Genomic DNA, 16290 nt, shown 5'->3' with positions numbered 1-16290 from the left:
CAACCATCTCCTCCGCCAGCTCCTGCCTCTCCTCCGCAGCGAGTGGCTGCTCCCAATTTCCGCCTGTCTCTTCCAGACAAGTTTGATGGGGACTCTAAACTGTGCCGTGGATTCCTGTCCCAGTGTTCCCTACACCTGGAGATGATGTCAGACCAATTTCCTATTGAACGGTCTAAGGTGGCGTTCGTGGTCAGCCTCCTGTCTGGAAAGGCCTTGTCATGGGCCACACCGCTTTGGGACCGCAACGATCCTGCCACTGCTACAATCCAGTCCTTCTTCTCAGAAGTATGTAGTGTCTTTGAGGAGCCAGCCTGGGCTTCCTCAGCCGAGACTGCTTTGCTGAATCTTGTCCAAGGGAGTTCTTCAGTGGGCGAATACGCCATCCAGTTCCGCACCCTCGCCTCTGAGCTATCCTGGAATAATGAGGCCCTCTGCGTGACCTTCAAGAAAGGCTTATCCAGTCACATCAAAGATGTTTTGGCCGCACAAGAAATTCCTGCAAACCTGTCTAAACTCATCCATTTGGCCACCCGCATCGACATGCGTTTCACGGAGAGACGCCAGGAACTTAGTCAGGAAAAGGATCTTGTTCACACCAGGCGGTTTCCCTCCCAGGCTCCTCTCTTCCAACGTCCTTTGCAATCTGTTCCTGTGCCTCCTGCCGAGGAGGCTATGCAAGTGGATCGGACTCGCCTGACCCAACAAGAGAGGACTCGCCGTAGGAATGAAAACCTGTGCCTATACTGTGCAAGCACAGAACATTTCCTAAAAGACTGTCCTATTCACCCTCTGCGTCTGAGAAACGCACCCACTCACCTAGTTAACGTAGGAGAGTCGTTGCTAGGAGTGAATGCTACCTCTCCACGATTGACTTTACCTGTGCGGATTGCTATACCCGCTAATGCTACTTCCTTCTCCGTTGTTGCCTTCTTGGACTCGGGTTCAGCAGGAAGTTTCATTGAAGCCTCCCTAGTCAACAGATTCAACATTCCAGTTACCCGTCTTGTCGAACCTCTCTTCATTTCATCGGTCAATGGAGAGAGACTGGTCTGCACCGTGCGTTACAGCACTCAACCGCTACTCATAAGTGTTGGAGTTCACCATCATGAACATATTGAATTTTTTGTGCTACCCAACTGCACTTCTGAAATTCTTCTGGGCTTGCCCTGGCTCCAACGACATTCGCCTAGCCTCGACTGGGTCACCGGGGACATTAAGAGCTGGGGATCTTCTTGCCACAAGCGATGTCTCCACCCAGTTTCTTCTTCCCAAGTCTCCATGGCTACTCCATTGCCAGGTCTTCCTAAGGCCTATCTGGACTTTTCGGACGTCCTTTGTAAAAAGCAAGGAGAGGTCTTATCTCCACATAGACCCTACGACTGCCCTATCGACCTGCTCCCTGGTACCTCACCGCCCCGTGGTAGGATTTACCAACTTTCTGCCCCGGAAACACAAGCTATGTCTGAGTACATAAAAGAAAACCTCAAAAGAGGTTTTATCCGGAAATCTTCTTCTCCAGCTGGAGCTGGATTTTTCTTTGTCGCTAAAAAAGATGAATCTCTCCGCCCTTGTATTGATTACCGCGGACTCAATAAAATTACCGTATAAAATCGCTATCCTCTGCCTCTCATCTCCGAACTCTTCGACCGACTGCGAGGTGCCAAGATTTTCACCAAACTTGATCTAAGGGGCGCATATAACCTCATCCGTATTCGAGCAGGCGAAGAATGGAAAACCGCCTTCAATACCAGAGATGGTCACTTTGAATACCTAGTCATGCCTTTTGATCTATGCAACGCCCCAGCAGTCTTTCAGAACTTTGTTAATGAGATTTTTCGGGACATGCTGTACTTCTGTGTGGTAGTCTACCTTGACGACATCCTCATTTTTTCCTCCAACCTAGAGGAACATTGCCTTCATGTTCGTTAAGTGCTCCAGCAACAATGCCAAAATTAACTTTACGCTAAAATTGAGAAGTGTCTATTCGAACGCAGCAGTCTTCCCTTCCTGGGATACATCGTGTCCGGACAAGGTCTTCAAATGGACCCTGATAAACTTTCTGCGGTAATGGATTGGCCTCGTCCCACTGGTCTGCAAGCAATCCAAAGATTTCTCGAATTTGCAAATTATTAGCGTCAATTCATTCCCCACTTCTCCACCATCGTTGCTCCTATTGTAGCACTGACTAAGAAAAATGCTAATCCGAAATCCTGGCTGCCACAGGCGGAGGAAGCCTTTATCCACCTCAAAGCCGCCTTCTCCTCTGCTCCAGTCTTGTCCAGACCAGATCTTAAGAAGCCCTTCTTCCTCGAGGTTGACGCCTCCTCTGTTGGAGCCGGCGCTGTTCTCCTACAAAAATCTGCTAAAGGAAAAAATGTCACTTGCAGATTTTTTTCCAAAGCCTTTTCTCCTCCAGAAAAAAAATGATTCCATTGGAGACCGTGAACTATTGGCGATTAAGTTGGCCCTTGAGGAGTGGAGACATCTTCTGGAAGGATCCCTTCACCCCATCACCATTTATACAGATCACAAAAATCTGTCTTATTTCGAATCCACCCAGCGGCTAAATCCTCGCCAGGCTAGGTGGTCATTGTTTTTTGCCCGTTTCAACTTTCAAATCCATTTTCGTCCCGTAGACAAGAATGTCAGAGCTGATGCTCTATCTCGTTCCTCCGATGCCTCTGAAGCCGAGACCCTTCCTCAGCACATCATTCCCTCTGAGTGTCTGATCTCTTCTGCTCCTGCTTCTCTGGTGCCTACCCCTCCAGGAAAGACTTATGTTCCTCCCCGTCTTCGCCTCCGGATCCTCAAATGGGACCATTCCTCCCTTCTGGCTGGTCACGCTGGAATGAAAAAGACTTTACAGTTGATTGCCAGACACTATTGGTGGTCCTCCTTGGAAAAGGATGTGACTGATTTAGTACGAGCCTGTACAGTATGTGCACGTGGCAAGACCCCTTGTCAGAAGCCTTCAGGTCTTCTCCATCCGCTGCCGGTGCCTCAACAGCCTTGGTCCCACATAGCCATGGACTTCATCACTGATCTTCCTGTATCCCATGGCAACACTGTCATCTGGGTGGTTGTTGATCGTTTTTCCAAAATGGCTCACTTTATTCCGCTTCCAGGCCGGAATAAGATAAGAAGAGAAGAACTTCTCCTGTCTTTGCCCCTGGTGACAAAGTGTGGCTCTCTGCCAAATATATTCGGTTTCGTGTCCCTAGCTACAAGTTGGGTCCTCGTTACCTCGGGCCATTTAGAGTCAAAAGTCAAATCAACTCTGTCTCCAACAAGCTCCATCTTCCTCCTTCTCTTCGTATTCCTAACTTCTTTCATGTATCCCTTCTCAAACCTCTTGTTCCTAACCGCTTTCCCCCCAAGGTCACCGCTCCTGCTCCTGTCACTGGGTCCTCTGACGTCTTCTCGGTATAATAAATCCTCGCCTCCAAGGTCGTCAGAGGTAAAAAAAAAATCTTGTTGACTAGGAGAATTGTGGCCCTGAAGAGAGGTCTTGGGAGCCTGAGGACAATATCCTCGACAAGGTGCTCATCCATAGGTTCCTGGGCTCCAAGAAGAGGGGGAGACCAAAGGGGGGGGGTACTGTAACACCGAGCGCTCCGGGCCCCGCTTCCCCTCCCGAGCGCTCGCGGCGTTACTCTCCTGTTTGCAGCGCCCCCGGTCAGCGAGTCTGACAGGGAGCGCTGCTCTGTGTCCCTCGGCGGGGATGCGAGCCCCGTGGCGTGACGTGCCCGCCGGTCGCATCCCGTGTCACTCACCGGCCCCGTCCTTCTGCTTAGTCCAGGCGCGTGCGGGCCCGCTCTCTAGGGCGCGCTCGCCGGGTCTCTCAGATTTAAAGGGCCAATGCACCATTAATTGGTGCCTGGCCCAATTAGTTCCAAGCACTCCCTACACTATATAAACCCACTTCCCCTACCTGTCCCTGCCGGATCTTGTTGCCTTGTGCCCCGAGAAATCGTTTCTGTGTGTTTCATTGCCTGTGTATCCAGACCCTTGCCGTTGCCCCTGACTACGAACCATTGCTGCCTGCCCTGACCTTCTGCTACGTCCGACCTTGCTCTTGCCTTGTCCTTGTGTACCGCGCCTGTCTCAGCTGTCAGTGAGGTTGAGTCGCTATCGGGTGGAACGACCTGGGGGTTACCTGCCGCTGCAAGTCCATCCAGCTTTGCTGCGGGCTCTGGTGAAAACCAGTAACCTCTTAGATTCCGTTCCCCTGGTACGGCCCACGCCATCACCTCACTGACACAGAGGATCCACCACCCGTGTCCTCCCTGCATGCCAGTCCTGATCCTGACAACCGTGTAGTATCCTGCATACAGCAGCAAGTTGAGAAACCATTAAAATGTATTTAAATTTGGTCAGCCAGGTGACCCAGGACTGGCCGGAGGGAGGGATGGAGGGAGGTTGTAATAGCAACCTTCAGCATGTCACAGTGGATTGCTGGTGGAAGTCGCAATATCCTGCGTACAGCAGCAGGTTGAGAGACCTTTAAATTCAAGTTGAATTTTGCCCCAGACAGCCAGGCGGCCCAGGCCTGGCTGGAAGTAGCAGGTTTGCCCAAAAATCTATTTTAATTGTGGAAGCAGCCCTGGTTGGTAGCAGGGCGTTTGCAAAAGCAAACACAATAAATGTGAATTTTGCCCCAGCCAGGTGGCCCAGGCCTGGCTGCAGAATCACACTTAGACCACATTAATGGACTACAACTATTCTTCGGACATGTATTGCCCTTGGGCAGAGCTATTACTCCACATATCAACTGTGGCATGCACTGTTCTGGAGTGCAGTGGCCCACCCTCTCCGCCACATGATTATGCAAAGCAGGGATGTCTTTCTTTGCAAAATGATGGTGACTTGATACGTGCCACCTGGACTGGGCACACCCCATTAGTTGCCTGAAGACAGTGGCGTTAACAAGATGATATGGGATGGCCTGTGCCACCAACAACTTGGCCAGGTAGAAATTGAGGTGCACTACAACAGGGTGACTGAGAGAATACTGTTGTCTGGAGGACATGGCTTTCTCAATGGATAACTGACGGGATCGAGGAGGAAGAGGGCACGACACAGATGAGTTTCACACATCAGAATATCGGACAGAGATTGCACCACCTGACTGTGCCCCTCCTTGGGATGTTTTTTTATTGGAACCTGAACGTGCAGCAACATTGCTGTCACCCGAGCTCATCAGACCAGCAGCCCTATGCCTGTTACGTTTCACAGGTTTTATACCCCTACCTCGGTTAAGCTCTTCTTCGCTGACACTGCAACCACCCTCCTTGTCTGAACACGTCAGCTCATGCCCAGATGGTTCTCATGTCCTGTCCAACACTGCATCATCGTCAAACTCTTCATCCTCCATACCACTCCTCTCTGAATGGACACCTTGACACCTTACAGTTTCCCTACCACGTCTACCACCACCAGTCCCGCTTGTGCTGGGCTTGACCACTGATTCGACCTTCACCACCTCGGCAACACACTCCAAAGCTTGACTGTCCCCACACAACTCCTCTTTGTGGCTAGTGCAATCCTTCTGCGTAGCAGTGGGGGGGGGCAAAGCTAGAGATGAGGAAGCACAGTGTCTAGGATGGACCTTTCCACTTCCCCATGTGAGTATAGACACAAAGGAATCCACAGACTGATGGCTCACCGTCATATTGTCAGAATCTTCCTCCTTAGAAGTCGTATGACAGAAATATTTCAGTAACACTGGATCATACAGTGAAACCCCATAACCTCTCTCAGTGAGAACTTGGGATGACTGACATGGTTTCCACTACTACCCTCTGTCAGGCAGTAAGAACTTGGGATGGCTGACGTGGTTGCCACTACTACCAAATGATACTTGGCTGCTGTTGCCACTACCTGTCCTAGGACTGCCATGAACATTCTTACTGGCAGAGAACATAGCAGGGGTTCTGCCCTCTACTATGTCCGCCAATTCCTTCCTTTTCCATGCATATGTTTTTGGGTTACTTTTATCCTTTTTGGGTGATTTTTTATGAACCTACTTGTAAAATCTAAGTCCCAACGCTTTGAACACTTTTTGTGTAGCAGAGATGACAGCCCAATGATTACTGATGATGTGTGCAGAACAATATGAAATGCACCACAACTGTATTCACACTACAGGCTAGATATGTTTAACTTTAACACACTTTTTGACTTGCAGAGATGACATCACAATGACCACTGATAGTGTTTGCGGATCAATATGAAATGCAACAGACCTGTATTATCACTACAGGTTACATACGTGTAAGTTCAACAGCTTTTTGGCTGGCAGAGATGACAGCACAATGAGAACTTACGGTGTTTATGGAACAATATGAAATGCAACAGACCTGTATTAACACTATAGGCTAGATATGTGTAACATCAACACGCTTTATCTCTCTCTTTCTAATCACTAATTGTCCCCATTTCTCCTCTCTTTTGTAATCTGTATCTCAGTCTCTATCTTTCTAACCACTAACTGTCCCTATGTCTGGCTATCTCCCTCTCTCTGTCTGCTCTCCGCACAAGTTCCCAGCGTTCTGAACGATGTGGGTGATGTCAGTGCCCTTTTATATGTGTCCCTGGCTGTGTCCTATTGGCCTTTGTGCTTGATTGAAACAGTCACGTGATAGACCTGGGTTATCATGTGATCTGCTGCTTTCCCTATGTCATCTCACCGCCCCCTGCCTGCCCTGCTTCTTCTTTCCCTCAAAAAACATGCTTTCAGTTTTTTTGTTTTTTTTTTGTGAGTGCTATTTACTGTGCTATTTAATTTGGGTCGAATTCGCATTCACCCATTTCGGCTTGCTCATCTCAACTATCTATCTACTGTATCTATCTATATATCTACTTTATATATCTATCTTAAAAAATTGTCATTACCAACAATGTGTCTTTTATTAAAATAGTATATATAGCTAATAATAAACTTATTACTTGTGCTGTTCTAATTTTTTATTTTTTTTTGTAAGCGCGTGATACAGACCTGACAGATTTCCAAAAAGGAATGTTTGTTGATCATCCCCGGACACACTTTTAAAAAAACCTACACTGACGAGCCCAGTAACCAGACTAGAATATTAGAATATTATTTAGCCTGCAAGGAACATTCTTGAGAAAAAGGTAGAGTAGATTTATACTGTTTGCTTTCATCAAAGAATTAGCATCTGTATAACTTTGAAGAGTGTAACTTGACAGAAATGTTGTTCATGAGAAAAATAGTCTTACCTCTAATTATTGAAAGTGTGTGATTCGTAGTTAGTGTTCTACTTATTTTATCCAACCCCTCTATTTACTTGTCTCTGCTGTTTGATCAATGTGCATACCCAGAAACATTACTGCTCCTTGTACGACAGGCCATGAAATACTTGCTTTATCTTCTGGTACTCTTGTTACCTGTGATGTGGGAGGTGTAATCAGGGCTCAAATCTTCAGGAACGCGTGGGAACTGAGTTCCTGCACTTTTTTCCCTAGCATTCTAATTAGCAGGAATCCTGCAGGTCCATTTTGTAAGTGGAAATCTTGGGGGAGTTCCCACACTTTTTTTTCCCAGGACCTGACCCCTGAATGTACTGATGGTGCATCTTGCATGTCTGTGTCATTACCCCACACCTCCTCGTGTAATGTGCATCACGATTATGATTTTCCCCAAACTACACCAGCCACACTGATTATAGAAGGCCAGTAGGTATTAGACAGGTGGGCTATATACAAATTATTATGCCCTTTGCACAGCCCTCTGGTTTAACCCCTCAAGGACTCAGCCCATTTTCACCTTAAGGACTCCAAACAATCTTCGTTTTTACACTTTGTTTTTTGCTCCAGTTTTTATAGTTTAAATGTCCAATCTATAAAAATATATAGTAAATTAAACTGCATGGTCAATTGCATATGCGCAAAAAAATTCCAAAGTCCAAAATAGCGTATTTTTGGTCACTTTTCATACCATAAAAAAATAAATAAAATGCGATCAAAAAGTCTGATCAAACAAAAATGGTAGCGTTGGTTCAGATCACGGCGCTAAAAATTAGCCCTCAAACCACCATGTAAGCGGAAAAATAAAAAAGTTATAGGGGTCAAAAGAGGACACTTTTCCAAAAGTACGACAAAATCCAACCTATATAAGTAGGGTATCATTTTAATCGTATGGACCTACAGAATACAGATAAAGTGTTATTTTTACCGAAAAAGGGACGGCGTAGAAACAGAAGCCCCCATAATTGACAAAATGGTGTTTTTTCTTCAATTTTGTCACAGAATGATTTTTTTTCCGTTTCACCGTAGATTTTTGGGTAAAATGACTGATGTCATTACAAAGTAGAATTGGTGGCGCAAAAAAAAAGCCACCATATGGATTTTTAGGTGCAAAATTGAAAGGGTTATGATTTTTAAAAGGTAAGGAGGAAAAACGAAAGTGCAAAAACAGAAAACTGCTTGGTCCTTAGTATGTTTAAATTTTTATCTTCTGACCCCTATAACTTTTTTTTCCGCATACGGGGCGGTATGGGGCTCATTTTTTGCACCGTGGTCTGTAGTTTTTATTGGTACCATTTTTGTTTTGATGTGACTTTTTGATCGCTTTTTATTAATATTTTTATGGTATACAAACTGACCAAAAATTCATAATTTTAGAATTTGGTATTTTTTATGTGTATGCCATCGACCGTGCGGTTTAGCTAACCTCATATTTTAATAGTTTGGACAACTACGCATGTAGTGGTACAAACTTTTATTAGGGGAGGGCTTACTCACATGTATTCTCTTTTTTTTTAAAACACTTTTTACTTTTTTAGCCCCCACAGGGAGCTATACCATGCAATCTTCTGATTGCATACACTGAGAACTGTTATACCATAGCATAACATTGATCAGTGTTATCAGCGCTATGCTGCTCCAGCCTGCTGGTGAGGACCCTCCTGTCGTCCAGTAAGGTGATCGGTAGACTGCGATTCTGTCGCAATAGTCCCAATCAGCTCCGCTGAGCTGCTGGGATAGTTTTACCTTCACTTTTAGATGCCGCGATCAACTTTGATCATGGCATCTAAAGGGTTATTGTTGGGCATCGGCCCGATCGGCAGTGCCCGGCATTAGCCGTGGGTCCTGGCTGTCCATAGCAACTGGGACCCATGGGGTTTAACCCGTTCTCTGCTAGTGAGAACTAAACCCCGATAGTGGGACTTAGGACATACAGGTACGCCCTGAGTCCTTAAGTATCAGGATGTTAGGGTGTACCTGTATGCCATGCATCCTTAAGGGGTTAAAAGAAACCCAACATATGTATAATAACTGTCTACAGAAAAGAGGGAGCATTCAGCACAGCAGTAGCACTTAAGGTAATCCCCTAATTACAGGAGCATGTGGTAAGTGGAGGTGCAGGATCTATAGATAGCACAAAACGCTGGCTGATAAACCAATACAAGAAAGTCGATCACACTCACCATTCTTCTTAACAAGCGGCTTCTTTATAGAAACCTCAAGGTGAAAGTGAACAGTGCCATGCCAAGATAGGAGTCAGACGCCGATGTATATCAAGTGGGCGTGACCTACAAAACACCTGTGACACCTTGATACACACTGGCATCTGACTCCTATCCCGGCATGGCCTTGTTCACTGAACCTTCACCTTTAATTTTCAATAAAGAAGCCGTTGTTAAGAAAATTGGTGAGTGCAATCTACTTTCTTCTATTGGTTTATATGTATAATAACTGTTTCCCCTCATCATACAGACACTTGCCACATGAAAACATCTTAACCCTGTAAGGACAATGGACTTAAATGAACGTCCTGACGCGCTGGTACTTATGTCACTAGGACATACATTTATTTACATGACCGCGAGCACTGGAGTGGGACCCACCAGTAATGGTGGACATCAGTGATTGTGCTTATGTCCGACATTAACCCCTCAGATGCCATGATCAATACAGATCACGGTATCTGCAGCAGTGCGGCTACTGAAATGGCTGATCTGATCGCCCGCGGCACGGCCGCGATGATCAGATCAGCTAAGATGGCGGCCGGAGGTCCTCTCACCTGCCTCTGCCGTTCTCCCGGGGTCTTCTGCTCTGATCTGCCTTTCAGCAGACCAGAACAAAAGATCACCGATAACACTGATGAGTGCTATACCTATGCATAACACTGAACAGTATTTGCAATCAAGTGATTGCTATAGATAGTCCGCTATGAGTAAAAAATCATAATGAGGGAGATTTATCAAAACCTGTGTAGAGGAAAAGTTGCTGAGTTGCCCATAGCAACCAATCAGATCTCTTCTTTCATTATTCAGAGGCCTTTTCAAAAATGAAAGAAGCAATCTGATTGTTTGCTATGGGCAACTCAGCAAACTTTCCTCTACACAGGTTTTGATAAATCTCCCCCAAATGAGTTTAAATCCCCCTTTGTCCCATTTTACTCAAAAAAACTTAAAAAAAAATAATAATTATTGAACATATGTGATATCGCTGTGTGCGTAAATGCCCGATCTATCAAAAAATAATGTTAATGACCCCATATGGTGAGCAGCGTAAACGTTGCTGCTTTTTGGTCACATCACATTATTCACAAAAAAATTATAAAAAACAATCAAATAGTCACAAATACACAAACATGGTACTAAAGATCATGGTGCAAAAAATGAGCCCTCACATATCCCTTTATGCAGAGAAATGAGTTATAGGTGGTCAAAATAGGGCGATTTTAAGCTGATTTAGATTTTTTTTTAAAGCAGTACAATAATATAAAAGTATATGATCATGGGTATCACTTTAATTGTATTGACCCACAGGATTAAAAAAACATGTCATTATTACCTTAACCCCTTAAGGATGAAGGGTTTTTGCATTAAAAATTTTTCCTCATCACCTTCTAAACATCATAAAGCTTTCAATTTTGCACAAATAATTCCATATGATGGCTTATTTGTTGTGCCACCAATTCTACTTTGCAGTGACACTAGTCATTTTACCAAAAAATCCACAGCGAAATGGGAAAAAAATTCATTGTGCGACAAAATTGAAGAAAACTTCTTCTTGTAACTTCTGGGGGCTTCCGTTTCTACGCAGTGCATTTTTCGGTAAAAATGACACCTTATCTTTACTCTGTAGGTACATACGGTTAAAATGATATCCTAATTATATAGGTGTGATTTTGTCGTACTTCTGAAAAAAATCATAACTACATGCAGGAAAATGTGTACGTTAAAAATGATCATCTTCTGACCCTTATAACTTTTTTTATTTTTCCGCGTATGGGCCGGTTATGAGGGCTCATTTTTTGTGCCGTAATCTGACCTTTTTATTGGTAACATTTTTGTATTTATCGGACTTTTTGAACGCTTTTTATTCATTTTTTCATGATATAAAAAGTGACCAAAAGTACGCTATTTTGGACTTTGGAATTTTTTTGCACGTACGCCATTAACCACTTAAGGACCTAGGGCGTATGGATACGCCTTGACGTCCTGGTACTTAAGGACCCTGGGCGTATCCATACGCCCGTGGGAATTTCGGTCCCCGCCGCGCGCCGGGCGGGGACCGGGCCGGGGTGACTGCTGATATCAATCAGCAGGCACCCCGTGCAAATGCCCAGGGGGGTCATCAGACCCCCCCACGTCGGCGATCGGCGCAAATCGCAAGTGAATTCACACTTGCGATTTGCGCCGATTCCGGGTCATACGGGTCTATTGTGACCCGGTGACCCGGAATAGAAGGGGGATCGCGGGTGTCTAAGACACCCACGATCCCCCTGTAGGCATAGGAGTGAGGTGGCAGGGTTGCCACCCCTCCTATCCCTACTATTGGTCTGCTATTGATCGTCAGAGGCGACGACCAATAGCAGACCGGGGGCGGGGGGGGTTAACTTTCGTTTTCCCCGTCCTGCCCACCCACAATAGGCGGGGCAGAACGGGGAACCGAAGGGGACCGGGCGCCGACGTCCACTTACCCGTCCAGAGGCTGCGGCGACGTTGATCGGCGGGCGGCGTGACGTGCGTCTGAAGAGGACGGCTGCCGGGATCCTACGGAAGCCGGTAAGTAGATCTGGAGGGCTACAGTCTGAGACCGTGGTCTCTAACTGTAGCCCTCCAGATGTTGCAAAACTACAACTCCCAGCATGCCCAGACAGCTGTTTGGGCATGCTGGAATATGTAGTTTTGCAACAGCTGGAGGGCTGCAGTTTGAGACCACTATACAGTGGTCTCTAAACTATATCCCTCCAGATGTTGCAAAACTACAACTCCTAGCATGCCCACATAGCTGTTTGTTGTCTGGACATGCTGGGAGTTGTAGTTTTGCAACATCTGGAGGTCCACAGTTTGGAGATCACTGTGCAGTGGTCTAAAAACTGTAGCTCTCCAGATGTTGCAAAACTGCAATTCCCAGCATGCCCAGAAAGCAAACAGCTGTCTCGGCATGCTGGGAGTTGTAGTTGGGTACTTCCAGCTGTTGCATAACTACATCTCCCAGCATGCCCTTCGGTGATTAGTACATGCTGGGAGTTGTAGTTTTGCAACAGCTGGAGGCACACTGGTTGGAAAATATTGAGTTAGGAAACAGAACCTAACTGAAGGTTTTCCAACCAGTGTGCCTCCAGCTGTTGCAAAACTACAATTCCCAGCATGCACGGTCTGTTAGTACATGCTGCTGGGAGTTGTAGTTTTGAAACAGCTGGAGGTTTGCCCCCCCATGTGAACGTACAGGGTACATTCACATAGGCGGGTTTACAGTAAATTTCCTGCTTCAAGTTTGGGCTGCGGCAAATTTTTTGCCACAGTGCAAACTCCTAGCGGGAAATTCACCGTAACCCGCCAGTGTGAATGTACCCTAAAAACACTACACTACACTAACACATAATAAAGGGTAAAACACTACATATACACCCCCTTACACTGTCCCCCCCCCCCCCCCCCCCTATAAACAATTTAAAACGTCTTGTACGGCAGGGTTTCCAAAACGGAGCCTCCAGCTGTTGCAAAACAACAACTCCCAGCATTTCTGGACAGCCACTGACTGTCCAGGCATGCTGGGAGTTTAGCAACAGCTGGAGGCACCCTGTTTTGGAATCACTGGCGTAGAATACCCCTATGTCTACCCCTATGCAATCCCTAATTTAGTCCTCAAATGCGCATGGTGCTCTCTTACTTCGGAGCCCTGTCGTATTTCAAGGAAACAGTTTAGGGCCACATATGGGGTATCTCCGTACTCGGGAGAAATTACACTACAAATTTTGGGGGCTTTTTTTCCTTTTACCGCTTGTGAAAAGGAAAAGTTGGGGTCTACACCAGCCTGTTAGTGTAAAAAAATAAACATTTTTACACTAACATGCTGGTGTTGCCCCATACTTTTTATTTCCACAAGCGGTAAAAGGAAAAAAAAGACCCCCAAAATTTGTAACGCAATTTCTCCTGAGTACGGAAATACCCCATATGTGGGCATAAAATGCTCTGCGGGCGCACAACAAGGCTCAGGAGTGAGAGCGCACCAAGTACATTTGAGGCCTAAATTGGTGATTTGCACAGGGGTGGCTGATTTTACAGAGGTTCTGACATAAACACAAAAAAATAAATACCCACATGTGACCCCATTTTGGAAACTACACCCCTCACCGAATGTGACAAGGGGTATAGTGAGCCTGAACACCCCACAGGTGTTTGATAAATTTTCATTAAAGTTGGATGGGAAAATGAAAAAAATTATATTTTTTCACTAAAATGCTGGTGTTACCCAAAATTTTTCATATCGGGAAATAGGAAAAAAGCCCCCCCAAATTTGTAAACCCATCTCTTCTGAGTAAGAACATACCCCATATGTGAATTTAAAGTGCTCTGGGGCGAACTACAATGCTCAGAAGAGAAGGAGCGCCATTGGGATTTTGTAGAGAAAATTTGTCCGGAATTGAAGGCCACATGTGTTTACAAAGCCCCCATAGTGCCAGAACAATGGACCCCCGACACATGTGACCCCATTTTGGAAACTACACCCCTCACGTAATGTAATAAGGGGTACATTGAGAATTTACACGCCACAGGTGTCCGACAGATTTTTGGAACAGTGGTCCGTAAAAATGAAAAATAAAATTTTTCATTTGCACAGCCCACTGTTCCAAAGATCTGTGGGGTGTAAATACTCACTGCACCCCTTATTAAATTCTGTGAGGGGTGTAGTTTCCAAAATGGGGTCACATGTGGGGGGCTTCCACTGTTCTGGCACCACGGGGAGCTTTGTAAACGCACATGGCCCCTGACTACCATTCCAAACTAATTCTCTTTCCAAAAGCTCAATGGCGCTCCTCCTCTTCTGAGCATTGTAGTTCGCCAGCAGAGCATTTTACGTCCTAACATGGGGTATTTCCATACTCAGAAGAAATGGGGTTACACATTTTGGGGGTCATTTTCTCCTATTACCCCTTGTAAAAATGTAAAATTTAGGGGAAAAACTGCATTTTAGTAAAAAAATAAAAAAAATGTCATTTACACATCCAACTTTAACGAAAAGTCGTCAAACATCTGTGGGGTGTTAAGGCTCAGCGGATCCCTTGTTACGTTCCTTGAGGGGTGTAGTTTCCAAAATAGTATGCCATGTGGGTATTTTTTGCCGTTCTGGCACCACAGGGGCTTCCTAAATGCGACATGCCCCCAAAAAACCATTTCAGCCAAAGTTGCTTTCAAAAAGCCAAAAGTGACTCCTTCTCTTCTGAGCATTGTACTTCGCCCGCAAAGCATTTTATGTCCTAACATGTGGTATTTCCTTACTCAGAAGAGATGGGGTTACAAATTTGGGGAGGCATTTTCTCCCATTACCCTTTGTAAAAATGGTAAATTTGGGGGAAAAACTGCACTTTAGTGAAAATTTTTTTTTTCATTTACACATCCGACTTTAATGAAAAGTCGTCAAACACCTGTGGGGTGTTAAGGCTCACTGGACCCCTTGTTACGTGCCTTGAGGGGTCTAGTTTAAAAAATGGTATGCCATGTGGGGTTTTCTGCTGTTCTGGCACCATAGGGGCTTCCTAAATGTGACATGCCCCCCAAAAATCATTTCAGCAAAATTCCCTCTCCAAAATCCAATTGTCGGTCCTTCCCTTCTGAGCCCTCTAGTGCACCCGCTGAACACTTGATATACACATATGAGGTATTTCCTTACTCGAGAGAAATTGGGTTACAAATTTTGGGGGGATTTTTCATCTATTACCCCTTGTAAAAATTCAAAAACTGGGTCTACAAGAACATGCGAGTGTAAAAAATGAAGATTTTGAATTTTCTCCTTCAATTTGCTGCTATTCCTGTGAAACACCTAAAGGGTTAACACACTTACTGAATGTCATTTTGAATACTTTGAGGGGTGCAGTTTTTATATTGGGGTCATTTGTGGGGTATTTCTAATATGAAGGCCCTTCAAATCCACTTCAAAACTGAACTGGTCCCTGAAAAATTCTGATTTTGAAAATTTTGTGAAAAATTGGAAAATTGCTGCTGAACTTTGAAGCTTCTGATGTCTTCCAAAAGTAAAAACACGTAAATTTTATGATGCAAACATAAAGTAGACATATTGTATATGTGAATCAATGTCTAATTTATTTGGAATATCCATTTTCCTTACAAGCAGTGAGCTTCAAAGTAAAAAAAATGCAAAATTTTCAATTTTTTCATCAAATTTTGGAATTTTTCACCAAGAAATGATGCAAGTATCGACAAAATTTTACCACTAACATAAAGTAGAATATGTCACGAAAAAACAATCTCGGAATCAGAATGAAAGGTAAAAGCATCCCAGAGTTATTAAAGCTTGAAGTGACAGTGGTCAGATGTTCAAAAAATGGCCGGGTCCTTAAGGTATATTTGGGCTGGGTCCTTAAGGGGTTAACCGTGCAGTTTAATTAATGATATATTTTTAGAATTCAGACATTTCCACAGGCGGCGATACCACATATATTTATTTTTACACAGTTTTTTTTTATGGGAAAAGGGGGGGGGGGGTGATTCAAACTTTTATTAGGGAAGGGGTTAAATGACCTTTATTAACTTTTTTTCACTTTTTTTTTGCAATGTTATAGCTCCCATAGGGGGCTATAACACTGCACACACCTATCTTTTACACTGATCTCTGCAAAGCTATAGCTTTGCATGGATCAGTGTTATAGGTGGTCAATTGCTCTAGCCTGTATCTCAGGCTTGGAGCAATCAATCGCCGATCGTATGCGACGGAGCAAAATAAAAAAGTCATCATATGGGCCTGTAGGTGCAAAATTTTAAGAATTATGATTTTTAAAAGGTGAGGAGGAAA

The sequence above is a fragment of the Hyla sarda genome, chromosome 1, assembly GCF_029499605.1.
Source record: "Hyla sarda isolate aHylSar1 chromosome 1, aHylSar1.hap1, whole genome shotgun sequence".
NCBI lineage: Eukaryota > Metazoa > Chordata > Amphibia > Anura > Hylidae > Hyla > Hyla sarda.
Note: the sequence above shows the minus strand (reverse complement) of the source record.